We start from the raw sequence: 18,313 nt of genomic DNA on the forward strand, positions 1-18,313 counted from the left end.
GTGTGATTTGAAACATTTTTTTAATGACCAGACAATTTTATATGCAAATGGCAAAAATGACCAAAAAAAGACAAAAAAAAAAAATAAATTAAAATTTTTGTTTGTAGTGTAAGTGATTTATCACCATTTATTATAGTATTATCCTCTGTATTTTGTGTTTTTCAGCGTAAATTATGTATTTTCTTATATTTAATCTGCTGATCATGTTGATTTTCATTAAAGCTCAGAGTAAATCCAAAGGTAATGAAATCAGAAACAGAGAAAACTGGAAAAAAAAAAGTGACACTTTCAACAAATATATCAATAACTGAGCATAAAACAAGTGTCTCCATCCACTGTCATTGATCCAACTCCATGGGTTTTACAGGTGATTCAATGTTGTAGAAGATGACGGTGTTTTGCACATTCACTACAGAGCCTCTGAATGTCCAAATGGGTCATATTTGATGACCATGAAAAGACAACAAACTGTGTTTTACACCAATGATTCACATGTATTGATAGGATTAGTGGATCAACAGGTATTAAACCGTTTAGATCAATAGATGCTTTTGGTCGCCAGTGGCTGTTTGGGTCTTTATGGGTTAAGACTGCTTACATTTCTTTAAAGTTGCCCATAAAAAAGCTGGTGTCGTCCGCTGGCTTGTTAGTTTTTCCTGCTGAAATATCTACATATTTTCAAGCATGTGCTGATAGAAAAATGATTGGATCAAGTGTTTATGTGGCTTATAAATTTCTATTCAATGGACGATCAAAAACAACTCTTCTCATTCCTATTGAAACTTTCCTCAGATTAAGTCTGTCTCATGTGACAAAGATGGAAAAATTAAGCATGTTTAGTCTGACTGGTCTGTCATTCTGATTCATTCACTTCTTCATTTTCCATACCACTTAATCTAATGACCATTCACTCACACATTCACACCTACTGGCGATTTAGAGTGACTAATTATCCCTTTAAGGTGCATGTGGGAGGTAGTGGGTGTAACTGCAGAGAACCATGTAGACATGGGGAACACAAAGGTCCCAGCCCGTCAGCGACAACAGGACTAACCCACCCTGTCATCATGATTATTAGAATATTAGGGTACATGTCGACACAACTAACGAGTCAACGTATAAGAGAGAACAAAGGCTAGAGAAATAAGAATGTCAGCAGTGTGGTTATGATAGTAGATTGAAATTATTTAAACTTAAAAAGTCTTGACAGAGAATAACAAGAAAAGCACTCAGAGCGCAGACCTCCACCAAGATAGATCTGCCCCCCCCGTGTGTGTTTGTTTGTTGTTTGTTAGCAAGATAACTCAAAAAGTTATGGACACATTTTCATGAAATTTTCAGGAAATGTTGACACTGGCACAAGGAAGAAATTATTAAATTTTGGTGGTGATCGGGGGTGGGAGGGCCACGGGGGGCCCCACTGATCAACCTTGGCGGAGGTCTGCACTGTCTTTTCTAGAGAAGCACTCGGAGAGCGCAGACCTCTGCCAAGGTCGATCAGTGCCCCCCCCCCCCCATCACCACCCAAATTTAATAATTTCTTCTTTGTGCCAGTATCAACATTTCCTGAAAATTTCATGAAAATCCATCCATAACTTTTTGAGTTATCTTGCTAACAAAAACAAACATGCACGCACGCACGCACTCACGCAAACACACAAAGCAAAGCGATCACAATACCTCCTGGCGGAGGTAATAAATGTTTAGTCCGCATTAATAAATCAGATTTTACACATTTTAACAGCAAGTGACATGGAGACAAATGTGCACAGAGAAAACAGTGTGGGCTCACTCAGTATAGAGCCTGTCCTTTGATTGAACTTGAGTCCATATGGTTCAACCAACAGAAAAACATATTCAGGCACTAGCCTTACAACTGACAGACTTAAAAGACACTGACCTTGATTCAGCAGACATTAGGAGTCAGAAGTAGATGTAAACACCTTTTTCGATTTCACACCTAAGCAATTTCTCCTCATTTTGGATGGAGAAAGGCAGTGACACTCCTAATAAAGTGAACGTACCATATGTGTAATGAGCCTGGCAACCATGACATCAATTTAAAATCCATCTTAAAATTTCAAAGATTTTACCATCTTTCTTTCAATTACTGAAGAGCTGACGCTTTAGAAGATAAGAGTCCACATCATGTTCCAGATGCTGCAATAGCAGATGTTACGGCATATGTACTCTGTGACATTACAGTTTCATCACCAACTGGGTAAATCTGCACTGAACTGGAGACGTGATGAAAAACCACATTATATACATGAATATACAGTGGGGACATCAAACCACTGCCGAGAGTGGACCCCCGCAGGGATAGATAGACATCCATAAATGAAGGAATGACACAGGACGCAGTGACAAAAAAAAAAGAAAAAGAAAAGACAGTCAGAGAAAGAGGGAAACTTATTGACAACCATCAGAGCCTAATATCTGTCTGCACAGTCTGAGGCACACCAGCACAGTGAGAGGGAGAGCTGAAGACGGACAGAAATACGAGGGAAAAGCTCCTTTTTTAGTTCGAGAGGAAGGAAGAAACAGAGAAATGGAGAGAGGGGGTAATTAGTTTGATTCCCTTGTCAGAACATTAGGATTCCGTTCTAATCTATGGAATATGTATTTGCTGCACAGATTGATCCAAAGCATGAGAACCTGACACATCAACGAATCTCAAGCTTATACATCAGTTTATAGTTTTGTTTTTTGTGTGTGTTTTTCTTAATTGTAGAGTCTTTACTAATGACCTATTAAATGTCATGTAACTGGGAAATGGAAGTATTAAAGAAAGCATAGAAGATCTGAAGTTGCAGTACACTTGCATGAGGACATATATATACAGGGTGTATCAAAAAAAAAAAAAAAAAAAAACTATACATTTTGAAAAATTACCCCCAGTTCTGCATTTGATAATTTTTGGAATTTTCTTTTATGGATGTCGGTAGGTAGGGGATTGGTGGATATTTGTCCAAATTTGCAGACCTAGGTTTTCATGCATGAATGAGCAGGGGCAAATTGCACAATCCACGTTAAAACTGTTTGTGCGAAGTAGTGGTGGGATTTAAATCCAATCAAAGGTCATGGGAGGGGACAATGGGCATCCATCTTGTTTTCCACAAAATTGCCAGGGTACAGCATTACCACTTTGGCCACCGTGTCAATTTCATTTCTTTACCCACAGCAGCTGTTCCTGCCTTTCAAAGTTAATTCAACTTGTTTAGGCCTGAAAATGTCACTGAGGACAGGCCAAGTTAGGGTTAGGGCCAGGGTTAACCCTAACCAGTTTTAACTTTGATTGCAAAATTTGCCCCTGCTCACTCATGCATGAAAACCTGGGTCTGTAAATTTGGACAAATATTCACCAATCCCCTACCTACTGACGTCCATAAAAGAAAATTCCAAAAATTATCAAATGCAGAACTGGGGGTAATTTTTCAAAATGTGTATTTTTTTTTTTTTAATACTCTGTGTATCTATATATACTGTAACTAAACCTTGAATTTGTTTTATAAGAGCTATGGTTATTGTTTTCATTGGTATCTTGTGGTATTGTGTTTCTGAACAAGAACAGTCGATTGAATAAAGACAGCAGTAGTTTATTACAGTGCCGTGTTATTGTATTTATTCCCATTTGGCTCTGGATCAAGAGCATATTTAGGAAATATTATTTATGGGACTAGCAACTCTCAAGTGTATAAATTAATAGGCACTAAAATCAAGTCCCTGCTGCATACACACAGATACACTTTAGAGTAAAACACAATTACTCCTCAAACTATCATTTGCATTTATATGAATAAAAGTACCCCATACTGTAGATGCAATATTTACCGTACATTTGTACACTACATGATCCATTGCTGCACTGAGGCTATACTATGGTGAATGTTCTCAGGAGTATAAAAAGATGATTACTGGTTGTTATTTATCACATGCACCAGGGAGGATGATGCACATCTTCCTACCTGTTTTCTTATAAAAAGTTTAATTCATGAATTCATTTCCATGCATATAATTTCCTCTTCATATATTAATTTCAGATGTTATTAGATGTGTGAGCCTTTAAAGTGACGCTTCATGTTTTCATTCATTTATTTATTTATGGTTTGTTGCATCATGTAATAGTTAAGGTCCCATGTGAAGTGAATAATGGAATAACCAATTTGCAAACTGGGACCAGTGTAGGATAATGCTGTCTTTCAAATGTAAGTATTACTATTAACTCTGTACTTTACAAATGCAAAATCACAGTTACATTACCACACCCCAAAAATTAATTCAATGAAAAGCACTGTTGTATATAGAGCTATTTCTTTATGGAACATTCTTCTTTTTAAATATTGGAAACATTTCAAGTAAGAAAGCATTTAAAAAAAAAACATGTAAAGTCACTATCCAGGCTGAGAGTTACTAGTCTTTTTATGTTACCATTTTGGGAATTTTTTCTTTCTTCTTCTCCTTTCTTTTTTACTGTAACTAGATCTGTGTAGGTATTATAACTGGATATGGATCTTTGTATTGTGATTTTACATCCTGAACTTTTTTTTTTCTCTTAAGAGGACCCCAGAAAGACTAACCTGACGTTTGTGCGTCGGCTAATGGGGATCCTCAATAAAGAATAAACAACAAACAGTTATCAAGAGTTCTATTTGTAGTACGCTGACTTCATATTAACAACTGGAGCACAGTGGTTATTGGTGGCTCTGTGGTTAGCATTTCCTGGTTGGATTTGTGGAGTTTTCCCCTGTTTGTGCTGATTTCCACAGTTTTTCTGAAGATCAAAAAATTAAAATAAAGAAATGAATAAATAACTAAAATGCCAGGTTAAGTTTTCTGTCAGTGTCCTCGACCAAGGCTTAGACCAATTCCTCATACGAAGGGTGGTGGGTTAAATACAGAAAATGGTTTATGCCTGAACTGATCAATAAGTCTAAGGTTTTTTTTTTACTCTGTGGTATCTTTTTGTCTGTTTGGAGTGGGTTTCTGTTTTATTACTTTTGAATCTCTGTAGTTGTAAGACGTGAAATACAAGTCCCTCTGCAGCTCTCATCTCTTTGTCCATATCAAAAAACTAAAAGAGGTGGTGATAGTGGCTTCTTCACAGCTAAGAGATTGCAGGTTCAATTCCTGGTTGCAAATGGGAAGTGTCCCTTTCCCCACTCCCCTCTGGGGAAGTGGTTAATGTTTCAGTTGTAGCCGCCTTGGGCCCAATGATGACGGGATCTGAGATGGGCTCCCTCATGTGCCCCCACCCTACTGCATCTTTACAGACTGGAACTACATCATCAAATGGACGTCTATCAGTCCTGGTGCATCTATAACCTGTCCGTCCATGGGAGTGGATCTCTGTTTCACTGTGGTTCTCCCTGAGGTTTTTCCTTTTCTCACTGGGTTTTTGGAGTTTTTCCTTACTGAGAAGGAGGGTCTAAGGACGGGGGATGCCCGGGACAGTAATCCATTTCCTTCATCTGCTGTTTATTGACTGTTTGTTTTCATATCCAACTAATTCTGTAAAGCCTTGTGAGGAAACCTTGTTGTGATATAGGGCTCTACAAATAAAATTGAACTGAATTGAATTTCTGTGTTGAGTTTGTTCTTTCTGTGCCACATGGGTTTCCCCATCCATCAAAAACAGGTATATATAGATTAATTCTCCTGGCAATTACCCTTGACTATGGTACTAATGAGCATGTTCAATGGCAGCTCACTGCTCCTAATGTGGTAACTGCTAAAGGCTCATTTATGTTCACTTTAAGTACGTGAATAGGTTCGTCCGGTTCTAACGTTGTCATGTGTCACTGCCTTCATACTTCCATGTGTCATGTATATTTCAATGAGCGTTTCTCAATCAATCCACCAGAGGGCGCCACTCTTAATTACCATACTGGCTGAATACCATGAAGAAGAGTAAAGTTTTTTTGAGAAGAAGAAGAAGAAAGTCAGTAATAACAAACATGGCAACGATAGAGGAGGTTTTACTAATGTGGATGCTAATGTTAATATTCAGAAGGGTAGTTGTCAAAAATATACTGGTAGTTTTTCACTAACTCAAAACAGCCGCTCTTTGAAAACCACTATTTATGGAAATTATTCTTTTCATATCTCATCACTGCCTCCATTGTTCCCGGTGGTACTGCTTCGTTTCATCTGTCCGGGTACGCAAGCTTCTGGAAAACGGACAGAATTATGCACGTAATGTACACAGGGGATGGACAGAACGCTCCGTCCTTATCTGTCTTTAATGTAGAGCATAAATGAGCCCTAATGTTGATTTTAGGTGCTGTGTGTAGCGGTATGGATAAAATGCAGACCCTAACCCTAACGTTGTTTCATGCTGTATACGGAAAAGTACAGTTGCTTCTTTGATGATGCACTTCTTGCAGTCAGACATAAATGGATACCAAGGTTTACCTTCAGTTGAACAAGTTTTATTCATTCATTTTCTGAACCCGCTTTATCCTCACTAGGGTCACGGGGGTCGCTTGGAGCCTATCCCAGCTACATAGGGGCGAAGGCGGGGTACACCCTGGACAAGTCGCCAGTTCATCGCAGGGCTGAACATATAGAGACAAACAATCACTCTCACATTCACACCTATGGGCAATTTAGATTAACCAATTAACCTATTAGTGCATGTCTTTGGATGGTGGGAAGAAGCCGGAGTACCCAGAGGGAACCCACGCAGACATGGGAAGAACATGCAAACTCCACACAGAAAAGTCCCACCCCCCGTTGACTGGTGTTGGAATCGAACCCAGGACCTTCTTGCTGTGAGGCACGAGTGCTAACCACTGCACCACTGTGTCGCCAAGTTTTGAATTGAACAAGTTTAATATTTTTGTTATTGATTTTCTTCATATAAATTAATAGTGCAACACAAAAAAGTAAATCATCTTAACATCTGAAAATGTCTGCAATTAGCTAAAAATTGGGTCCTCATAGGGTAGGTTTTCTACAGCCTGAAAACACAGGCTAAAACGACTAAGAATCTGTCCAAATTTGAAATATATTTGTAAGTCACAAAACATTTGTACATGTTTTAATTGTTTTATTATAAAGCACTGTTACCCATTTTGTAAACTTCTCTTTATATGTTTGCATTAAAATGATATGTGTGCCATTTTAAGTGATGAATCCCAGGAAGACTAATTGTTACCTTGGTAGCAACTAATGGGAATCAATTTTAAACAAATAAATAAACAGGCAAGGAGTAGATGGTAAAAACTATCTACCTCTGTAGTTTTATCAAAGTATTCCTTTTAATCAAAGAATAAAGAAAGAGTAATATTGTGTCACTATAATTTGTCTTTGTATAAATGGGTTTGGGGATTGTATACTTTACATATCTGATGTAACAGTCAAATTGATAGGAAGCCTTGCAAAGGTGGAAGGTTAAAGTAATTAATAAACATTATTCATTTAAATTAATTAATTTAATTAATAAACTGATGAAAATTGGGACTGACAGCAACAAGAGGAGATGAGTACAGAGGTAATTAGATGAGCAGGTGCTTGTGGGCTGGGAGAGCAAAGTGAAAAGAGGAGAGGAAAAACCAGTAAGATGGAGAAAACAATAGAGCAGAGTTTAATAACCTCCTTATATGGAAACGTCACTAATTACACACCCCAGTGACTAGGCACATGCATACGGGTTCATAGTGGCACTTATGCACAGTCCATATTCATTAAACATGGATGTGCAAATGGACCTGCTGCAGTGTGAAAACAAAAGATGTCACAGAATGATTTGATATAAACTGTGAACGGCAAATAACGGGCAGTGGGGTCAAAGAAACAAATCCTCATGTGGATGCAATGACACTTTGGATTTATGAATTTGACTTGTAAGAAGCAGCTTAGAGGTGTGATGCAACTCCGATGATGCTCAGTTATTGATGACAGATCACAGCAGGGGATCATGTACTGTAGTTCAGAAAAAGCAGATATTCTATTGTAGAGAAGATCAATCAACAGAAGACATTTTTTTTTTTTTTTTTTTTTTGTATGTATCGGTAACATGTAACATGTATCTGATAAAGGCAACGAAAGACAAAGAGATGGAAAGGCAGAAACAGAGAGCTATAGAAAAGGATGTCTATTCTTTAGCCAAGTCATACTGCCTTTGAAGACACGCCAAACACTATGTTTACATGCCTGCCGTTATGGTTTCAACAAACACACATATCATGCACTAAAACACACCCATGCTTTGTTAGCTATACTGTGTGATTAGTCCAAAGTAGTAACAGCTCATTAGTGGAAAACATATACTTGGCTTGTTGAACAAAACACTGTGATAAACTGGCTCATCTTTTTAACACTAGAACGCTATTGTTGATGCAGAAACGTATGGTATCACTTAAAAAAAAAAAAAACAACAACAACAAAAGATAGTCACAGAAACTGATATGAAATGAGTACATTTTGCCATTTATATAAACTTAGACATTTTTTCTTTTAAGAAAGGATTATAATGCTAAACGCAACTAGGAGAGGCCCATTGCAATCATTAAAGGAGTGATATTTTGCTTTTTTTTTTTTTTTTAAATGGAATTATGCATTTTAAAACATTTCCCTGTGGTCTACAAAAACTGTAAATGCTATGCTTGGGTCTGAATTCTTCATTAATTCAACTCCACAGGTCCATCTTCAACCCTATTTCTGAGTAATGACACCAGAAAGGTTGTTTTGAGCGCTGGCCCTTTAAATGCAAATGAGCCACTTCATGTCCCACCCCCTCCAGGTTGTTGACTGTGCTGCTATGTCTCATTCAGCCAACAACTGAACATTTTAGGTAATTGGCTCAAAGTTAGGACACATTTTCAGTATGGACTACAACCGCTGCTGTTGACAAACAGTTATGTCATACTTTGAGAAATGTTCGTCAGAAGTCTTGATCTTATATGTGCAAATATTGTGACGTAACTAGTTATAGATATAAATTAATCAGGAACTAAAACAGGTTGTAGAAATCCACTCGATTTTTGCTAAAATGAATATAAAGTGTTTTACAGCACCTGGAGGGTTCAAATTCAAACTTTTTGAACTGTTAAGGTCCAAATACACAAATAAATGTACCAAGGACTGATAAAAGTGGGTTTAGCAAAATATGACCCCTTTAAATGAAATGTAAAATTGAACATATACTGTATGTAAAATACAATAATCTTTGACCTCCATAATATTGAGAACAATCCATGATAACATTATTTGTCATGGAGGAGGTTAGGACCCAGATGCAACACACAGAAGTGGTAGTAAGTTTAGTGTCTTTAATAACTCCAGGAAACACAGGAATTACTGAGAGGATAAAGAGTTCAAACAGTTGTACGTCTTCAATAGCCTTAGCAGTGCTGAGGATAGGTAGCTCACTGGGAAGAAGGCAAACACAGAATGACGCCGTGTTCAGGAGTTCAGCCACAGCTGATGAGCAGCCGACGAGGAGCATACAACAGGTGAGTCAGAGATAGACAAGGGGTCAAAACCAGGAAAGCCAGATGAACCCAGAGGAGCAAAGACAGAAGACATAGTCCGGGACGGAAGGCAGGTAGGTAACAGGGAGACAGACTAGGAGGCGTGGTCAGGTAGAGCAGGAACATTTGGCAGGTGATGAAGAACAACCTGGCAGTGAAGTGAAAATATTCTGGGAGCCTGATGAGCTGCAGGTGTGTACACAGGTGAACAGAGTTGGCTGATGAGGTGGGTGTGGCTGAGGGAGGGAGGGGGCAGACAGGTAGAAAGGGATTGGCTGAAAAGGTGTAGCACAGTGAGGGAGAGGACAGCAGCAGAGAGTCCAGGTGAAAACAATGATAGTAAGAATGAGCAGGCAGGGTCAGAAAGGAAATGGCAGAGAAACAAACTGTGACATATTTGATGTTTCACCTCATTAAGAGTGACTTTTTCAAGCCAAAGACACACATTTTGATTTCTATCCTTGCAACAAATTGCAAAAAAGCCACAATGATAAAGCATTTGCCATTTGTAATGTGGCCATTTCTTTCCAAAGACAGTCAGATCCCCAGGATACAAAGTGATTAACTATATCAGATGTTATTTTGCCTGACTCTAACTCCAAACACGTGTTAAGCTGTGAAACAGTGCAGGGTCTTTGTTGACACATTTTTCTGTTTTAAGGTGCTCCACATTCTCTATTGAGGACAAATCAGGGGTGCAGACAGGTCAGTCGAGCATCTTTCTTGTTCCTCAGCTATGCCTTTGTAATGTGTGGGGAACACAGTTTAACATCATCTTGCTGAAATACAAATGGACATCAGTGGAAAAGTGGTCATCTTTCAGGCAACATTTGTTCCAACTTGTCAGTGTAGCTTTCAGCATTAACAGCGTATCACAAAAGTGCAAAGAACTCTGACACAACCCAGGAACCATGACAAACCATGGCTTCTGGACTCTACTCTTTGGTCTGGAGCATACAGTGTCCATTTCTCTTCTCTAAAAAAACACCTAAAATAGAGGTCAAATAGTCGACAAGCCCTGTTTTATACTGAAATACATCGAGACTCCTTGATTTTTTTTTTTTTAACCCTGTAAAGCCTGAACCATTGAATCATTGACAGAAAATTCCAGTTCTGTGAATCTGGAGCCTTTATTGGTCCTTCTGAACAACCAAAAACTTTTTTTTCTCAAATATCAATTTCCATGTATGAGTTAAAATTTTGTATCATATTTGATACATCGGGTCTCAATGCTCAAATATTATTTTTGAACAAACAGAAACATGTCTAATTGGTAATTCATTTTCAAAATTGTCAAAGTTCGGCCTCCTTCCTCATTAAGGACAATCTTGTAGTGTCACTGGAAAGGCCTCTGGTGAACGAATTCCTCCCCCCTGGTGGATTATCCGTGTATTGCATGTATCTAATTGTATACATCAGGTTTTTAAAGAAAAAAATATATCACTGATCCATGTAGAGGGCTTCAAAACTCATGTATCAAATATATATGTTTGGCATTATAGGATTAAAAATTCCTTTCTGTGATGGAGAAGATAAAATAGTCTAGTTTCTTGACCCATTTAATTACATTAACTTATTACCAGCCTTATGGTGACACTGTGGGAATGAAAGTTTATTTACAAATGAAATAAAGTTGACAAAACAGACAAAAATTAAACCCTCGGTGCTCATACTGTTACAGTGGGACACAAGCCAAAGTAAATGTTGATATTACAGCTCTTGTTCTGCATTTCCATTTTCCATGCCATCTAAACTTTTCTGTGTTGTGTTTGTCATCTAAATCCTGGATAATGAGCATCTTGCGATCACAATAAGGGAAAACATGGAGAGGGTTTTTTTCCTGCTTTGACACCAAATATTTTTCTTGTCATGGCCAAAAAGTCAGTTGATATACCTTGAAAGAAAACCAAATGTGCTGCATGTTTCTGTTTTGGAAAGAAGAATCTACCGTGTACTAAAGAAAGAAAGCCATCCGTTTCACAAAACTTAAATGGTAACTGAATAAAACGGCTGAAATTGTCTGAATTTATTTGTTAGACTCGTTCATGACCTCCCAAATCACCACAGCAAAACACAGTTAAATTTTAATGGGATGTTCCAGATCGGATAGTGTAAAGTTGATTTCCTCTTCTTTCGTCTTCAAAGAAGCAGAGGCTTTCCTTCTTCAAGGGAGATTGATTATTCCACTACACAGATGAGGTCTTGTATGACAGCAATCCACGGATAAGTGAAGTTGAAGTGAAGTCAGAGTGCAGCCCTACTCTTTATGTAATTCACATTTTCATTATGAATGCTGGACATGGGCAGGATATTAATGTATGTAATAAGGCCAACATTAAACCCTGGGGAGCTGTGTAGAATTTTGTTAAGCAGTTCTCTGATGTGTTTACATTATTAGTCTAGTGTTACAGTCATTTATTGTGCGCACTGGGGATTCAAGTGTTGTAGATTAGAGTTGCTGGTTAAAGATACAGAGCATTGAGTTAATTGCCATTAAATTGCTTCTAAAAATAGCAACTGATTCTTTTGTGACCACCTGCTGTAGACAGACCAGAACTTGCACAGTAAGTGGTAACACTAACCTCAATCTGGTAGAACAGTGATAAAAAAAATTTTTTTAAAAATCATTTGGTGATGTTTGCCCTCTAGATCTAGTCATGCTCATGCAGTCATGTACGCAAATGTGTTCAATCAGATTTGTGCCACGCGTCTGTTTCTCAAAACTGATTTCCTGACAGCTCCTTCTCATCCACTTCATCTGAATGATCGTATCCATCATCTTGGCTTCGGCCTACCTCCTCCTCCTCCTCCTCTTCTTCCTGTAGGATATCACCTTGTGCTGCACAGACGCTGTGGAGGATGCAGCACACTCCCATCACCTCAGGGGCAAACAGAGACGGGATCTCTTCCGCCTTCAGAAAGCTGGATTGCCTTTGGCAGATGTGCCAAAAGGGTGTTTAACTATGCTCTCTGCCTTGAGATGGTGTTTACTGTAGCATGCTTGGGTTTTTGGAGTGAATATTGGAATGTAGGTAACAAAATAATTAAACATTTTATTGCAAGAGTAAATTATGAATGTTTACACTGTCTCCTGAGGAGTTGTGCATCTGAAACAGCTCTGCTTCCCACAGGCTGACAGTAAGGTAATGATGGATATAGGAAAACTGAAGGCATGGGTTACTTTCCATTCCTTAAAGAATGAAGCTAGCTTATATTTACAAGCACTATTTTTACAAAGCGAAGACAAAACAGATATGCCCAGATGCTGCCTTGTAAACTTCTGATACTGCGCCTCTGGCATCAAAAAGACCCTGCAGTAGCACCGAGGATCACATAGCATTTTATGTGCTGTTGTTCCTGAGGGAGAATCCTGATGTGGCCCTGAAGAATGGCACCAGCAGAAAAACAGAATCTTACACAGACAGCAAGCCTGCTCCCCATTTCTTCTGGCCTGACAAACTCAATTTCCTTGGAGGAATTATCATCATTTCCTCCACAACACTGTGGAGAGCGAGTCCAACTGTGGCTCTTGGCATGGCAAAGATGTCAGCTGGTGCCCTACACAAAGCTCCACATGCTAGCCAGTAAGCAGTGACAACCACTTTTGTCGCTATACCCCGAGGACTTGACTGGAACTTCATCTGGACAATGATGTTGATGCTGTTCCAAGACAGCCTGAATACTGGGTTTGAAGAGAACTTGAAGCTTGTTATAGGCTCTAATGCTTCTCTAATATATTTAGGACTTTAGTTTTATTGTACATTTACTTCGGTTTCCTCTGACCCATAAGGGTCAGTGTGTGAATTCATTGCAGTTCATTTAATCTAATTGCAGAAACAAAAAATAATATTGACAATGTCTTCATTAGTGACCTCAGAGCTCTGCTTTAACCCATAAAGACCCAAACATCCACCACCGACCAAAAGCATCTACTGTAAACTGTTAGATACCCGCTGATCCACTAATCCTTTCAATATATGTAAATAATTGGTCTAAAATACAGTTTGCTATCTTTTATGCTCATCAGATATGACCCATTTGCTATATTTTGCTGAAAAGGTAATTTTTTCCTCAGTTTTCAGCTTTTTATAAACATCTACATGACAAATGAATTAAATATAGAAAAATGCATGATTTTCACTGAAAAAATACAAAATACAAAAGGATAATATATAATAAATGGTGATGACTCACTTAAAGGGGTCATATGTTGCTAAACCCACTTGTGTTCGTCTTTGGTACATTTATTTGTGTATTTGGACCCTAATAGTGCAAAAAGTTTGAATTTGAACCCTCCAGGTGCTGCAAAGCTATCTTTATATTCATTTTGGCAAAAATCAAGTGGATTTTTACAACCTGTTTTAATTCCTGCTTAATTTGTTATGTCTATAACTAGTTACGTCATGACATTTGCACATATAAGGTCAAGACTTCCCATGAACATTTCTCCGAATATGCCATAATTGTTCGTCAGCAGCAGCATTTGTAGTAAAAACCACTGTTGGGAATAATGGCATTAAAAAAAAGCAGCGCTACCAACGCCGTTATTGTTTTCCAGTAACGGGTAATCTGATGAATTACTCTGAAACGTTACAACGCCGTTACCGGCAGTGAAATGTGGTGCATTACTATTCACCGATACCGCACAGCTGTTATCCGTCCTGACTCACTCAGCCAGGCACGAGAGGTGTGACGTTTGCGGATGAGTCCAGTCTTTTGAACGGCTCTTTTCAGTGAACGATAAGAACCGATTCGTTGTGAGCCGTTCGTTTACGAGCTGTTCTTATATTCAAATTGCCCACACTGCCTTCATGCTTCACCTGTGTGTCCATGAGTCTGAGTTGTCCACGCTACCTTCACCTGAACGACTAATGACATGTCTGAATTTGAGTTATCCACAGCACACCCCATTCACTTGAACGCAGCTATGTGCGCAGCTAATTTAGGGGAGGAGTTATCAGTGAGTCCGACTGACTGGACTGAAGACATTTACTGCTGTATCAAGGAGGAGCAACTGAAAAAAGTGGAGATGTGGGATTAACTGGAGGAGCATCTTTTTCCTATAAATGCAGATATGAACTTATGTGGTGGAAAAGCCGGGCCCTGGTGGACCCCAGCCTCACCACAGTCATGGTATTCAGTACCTGTCTGCTGTTCTACTCTATGCAACTGACCCGTGAAACATGCTCAAAAATCAGTTTCCTCTTACATATTTGAAGGTTTTTCAAAAAAGTAACACAATAATTACTTTCCCTGGTAACTAATTACATTTATGAAGGAGTAATTCTGTTACTAATCCAGTTACTTTTTTGATAAAGTAACTAGTAACTATACCTAATTACTTTTTTAAAAGTAATTTGCCCAACACTGGTAAAAACTGAAAATATGCCCAAACTTTGAGCTGATTACCTAAAGCATTCAGTTGTTGGTTGTATTAACGAACACAAGTGGCTGAACAGGACAGAGCAGCATGGTCAACAACCTGGAGGGGGCGGGGCATGAAGGGGCTCATTTGCATTTAAAGGGCCAGCGCTCAAAACAACCTTTCTGGTGTCATTACTCAAAAAATAGGGATGAAGATGGACCTGTGGAGTTCAATTAAAGAAGAATTCAAACCCAAGCATAGCTTTTACAGTTTACGTAGAGCACAGGGAAATGTTTTAAAATGCATGATTCCATTTAAAAAAGCAAAATATCACTCCTTTAAGAAAGGTTAAATAAAGAGAAAAATGTATTTGGGAAGTGATGCAGAAGCAGCACTGGGTGTTTATGGGTTAACCTAGAAGCACAGAACTGACCTAGCTAACACTGAGGCTCTGTTTCAGATGTTGGAGTTAGGGATATTTAGTTGGTTGCAAACTTCAGCTTCATTCCTAGGTGTCACTAAATATAACACACTGAACCTTTAAAGGAGCTAATTGTCCTTATATGATGTTTCATACTTGCAGTGGTCTGTGATTGTAAAAAATGAGTAGTATTTTTTCTTTTATTTTAATAGTACTATATACTGTAGGCAACAGTTAATAAGTGCAAACCTTTCTGTTGGTTTAGAATCGATTACACAAAGTAGTTTGTGTCAACATTAGAAGCAATAAGACCGGTCATTGTTGGTTGTAGCAGAAAAATGATAGCGCTGATCATTAGTTCAAGCACTTTAAACACTTTGAAAACAACAAGTAACTTCAGTACATAAATTGCAAAAGCATGCTGCTTCAATTTAGCAATCTTACAGACTGTGGCTACTAATGGCCCTTAATAGGCTTTCTGCTTGTTTGTTCAGAGTGGACAAGCAAAAGAGTTGTGGACAAACTGTTTCCTGGGGCTACACTGATAGTATGCCACTTCTCAATGCCAGCCATTCTCTCCTTAATTCCCTTTCATGCACATTGTTTCTTATTCCCTCAGTTTGCCTCTACTGGTCCATTTTCTTCTCCATCTGCTCTTTGTCTTTTCTCAATGCCAGAATGCCAAGGCCCCAAAAGTACCATGTTAAACTCCCTCAAATCAAGGCACAACAGCATTATGACTTCCTGTCTCTCTATGAATGCCAGATATTTTTCTGTCTTTTCGTCCTTGTACCACCCCTCTTCACTCCCTACTCTTTTTCTCTGTCTTAGTCTCTGCTGCCAATGCCAATGACTGTGGAGAGCCGGGTTCCCTTTATACAACAGCAAGGTCCCTGTGCTGTGTGGAGGCTGACAGACAATCACTGACATAAAAAAAAAAAATCCCAAGTTAATAAACTACTTGAAATCACTTAGTCGTGGAAGACCTTCACTGATATAGCCCTGTAAAATGCTGTTAAGCCTCAGATACCCTGCACACGGGTGTTTCCCTGGGTGATTTGACCTTGACTCATGTTGAAGATAAGCAAAGCTACACTGATGAATATCCACTACCATCAAAGACACTTGTTCCAGTCCAACAAAAACAATTACTGCAAAAGTATGGTCAAATACTATTCTAAATGACTAAATTACCCCAGATATAGACTTGAAAGGGATATTAAATGCATTAAATTCTCTATTGTACAGGCTTCAACAGAAGTTATTTAAAGCAGAAAAAAAGGGTTTTTTTTATGCGTTATTATAGGGCTAATGAGAGACATATCTATCTATCTATCTATCTAAAAATAACTTTTCCTCGATAGAAATATGAGACATGCTTGATACAATTTCGATAGAATTCATTCGTCCATGTTTCGACAGACATTTGAACAGCCAATCATAATTAAGTGGCGTCACACCGAACCAATCACGCTACAGCCATGGCAAGTTAGGTTGACCCACACAGCACAGGCGTAAGAGCAGCCACTAATGTTTGGGCTACAGCGGGACATAACACTGGTCAACAACAAATTTATTGTTTAAGTTTTTTTGAGCTGATTTAGGACAATTTTGGTGTGCTGAATCCAAAAATCACATTAATTTTGCTCAGTCAGGTCAACTTTCTGAACTATGCTACATATTGGCTTTTTAACATTTTTGCTTACATTTATGGGCATTTTCACATCATATGATACAAAATTCTTTCATATTTCTTGCAATAAACGAGTTCTGAAGATTTTACTTTTGCCAATTTATGATTTTTTCAATATTACAGGTGAATGAAATGGCTTCGACTAGAAGATCTTGCAAAAATAAGCCTGATGTATTCTGCTACATCTGCGGTGAATACACCATCGTACCTAACAGGAATCAAGTGATCAAATGATTTTTTTTCTCTTAAAACCTATTTTGGGTGAGAACTATATAAAAAAAACAACTGATAAAGTCACAAAAATGTAATCAATTTTGTGAGAAGATCAAATTTTTCAAAATCAAATTAGCAAAAAACCCTGACCTGATTAAGAAAAACAGATGTCATTTTTGGATTTAGCGGTGCAAAATGGTCCTAATTCAGTTGAAAAAACCTAGACAACTTGCAAAAAACATTTTTTTGTAACCCAGTGTAATGAGTGTACCCTCTGGAGAAAATCTGACTGAGAACTTGGGCGACCGGGTTACTGAAAAGTAGAGTGCGAACCGTTTCAGTTCAAGTGTACAACAGAGGCATAGAAGCCGGGAGTCAGATGTTTAAAGTGTGTTAAGTTTCATTTTTGGTTTACTCCAGTTACAGCAGTTAAGGAACGCACCCCCACATATGTACTATTTGGTGAAGATAGTCTGTTTTGTTTGTGTTCTCTTTTAAAACTTGAAAGCTTTGCCCTGCTGGTCAGACTTTTAGTTTAGTTTTAAATATATGTACCCGTTTTATTTATCTGAAACAGTTAGATAATGTTCTTCAGCACATCTGTCTTGTTCAACCTCTGACAGAAAATAAATCATTTTCAAATAAACAACCTTCTGATGTCTTCACAACTAACAGAAAATTTAAGCTTTACAAAAATAGTGATTTGATTTATATTGTGACACATTTCAATATCATCTGATATGAAAAAAAATAATCGTGATATATTTTTTTTCCCCATATTGCCAAGCCCTACATGAGTGTATATTTTACCCAATTTATCCTGAATATTTATTTATAAAATTAATACAAGAGTCATTCAGAGTCGATCCTGTTGCTTCATTTACAGACCTTTAAAGCTTCAGATTTTTCTGCGTCACACAACAATAACTTAATGATGTGCACAAAAGGCCACACTAGAGCCACAAGGTTTCATAAACATGCAAACAAAATGAGTGACAAAGTGTGTTTGGCAGCAGTCCAGTCATCCAGCTGGACCATAAGTTATGCTGTGTTAATTTTCAACAGCAGAACATTTTTATTTTGGGGCTGTGAGTGAGTGTTTGCCTGTCTCTAAGTCAGTGTTCGGATGTGTCATTCTTCTTGTT

The sequence above is a fragment of the Sphaeramia orbicularis genome, chromosome 13, assembly GCF_902148855.1.
Source record: "Sphaeramia orbicularis chromosome 13, fSphaOr1.1, whole genome shotgun sequence".
In the NCBI taxonomy this organism is placed as follows: domain Eukaryota; kingdom Metazoa; phylum Chordata; class Actinopteri; order Kurtiformes; family Apogonidae; genus Sphaeramia; species Sphaeramia orbicularis.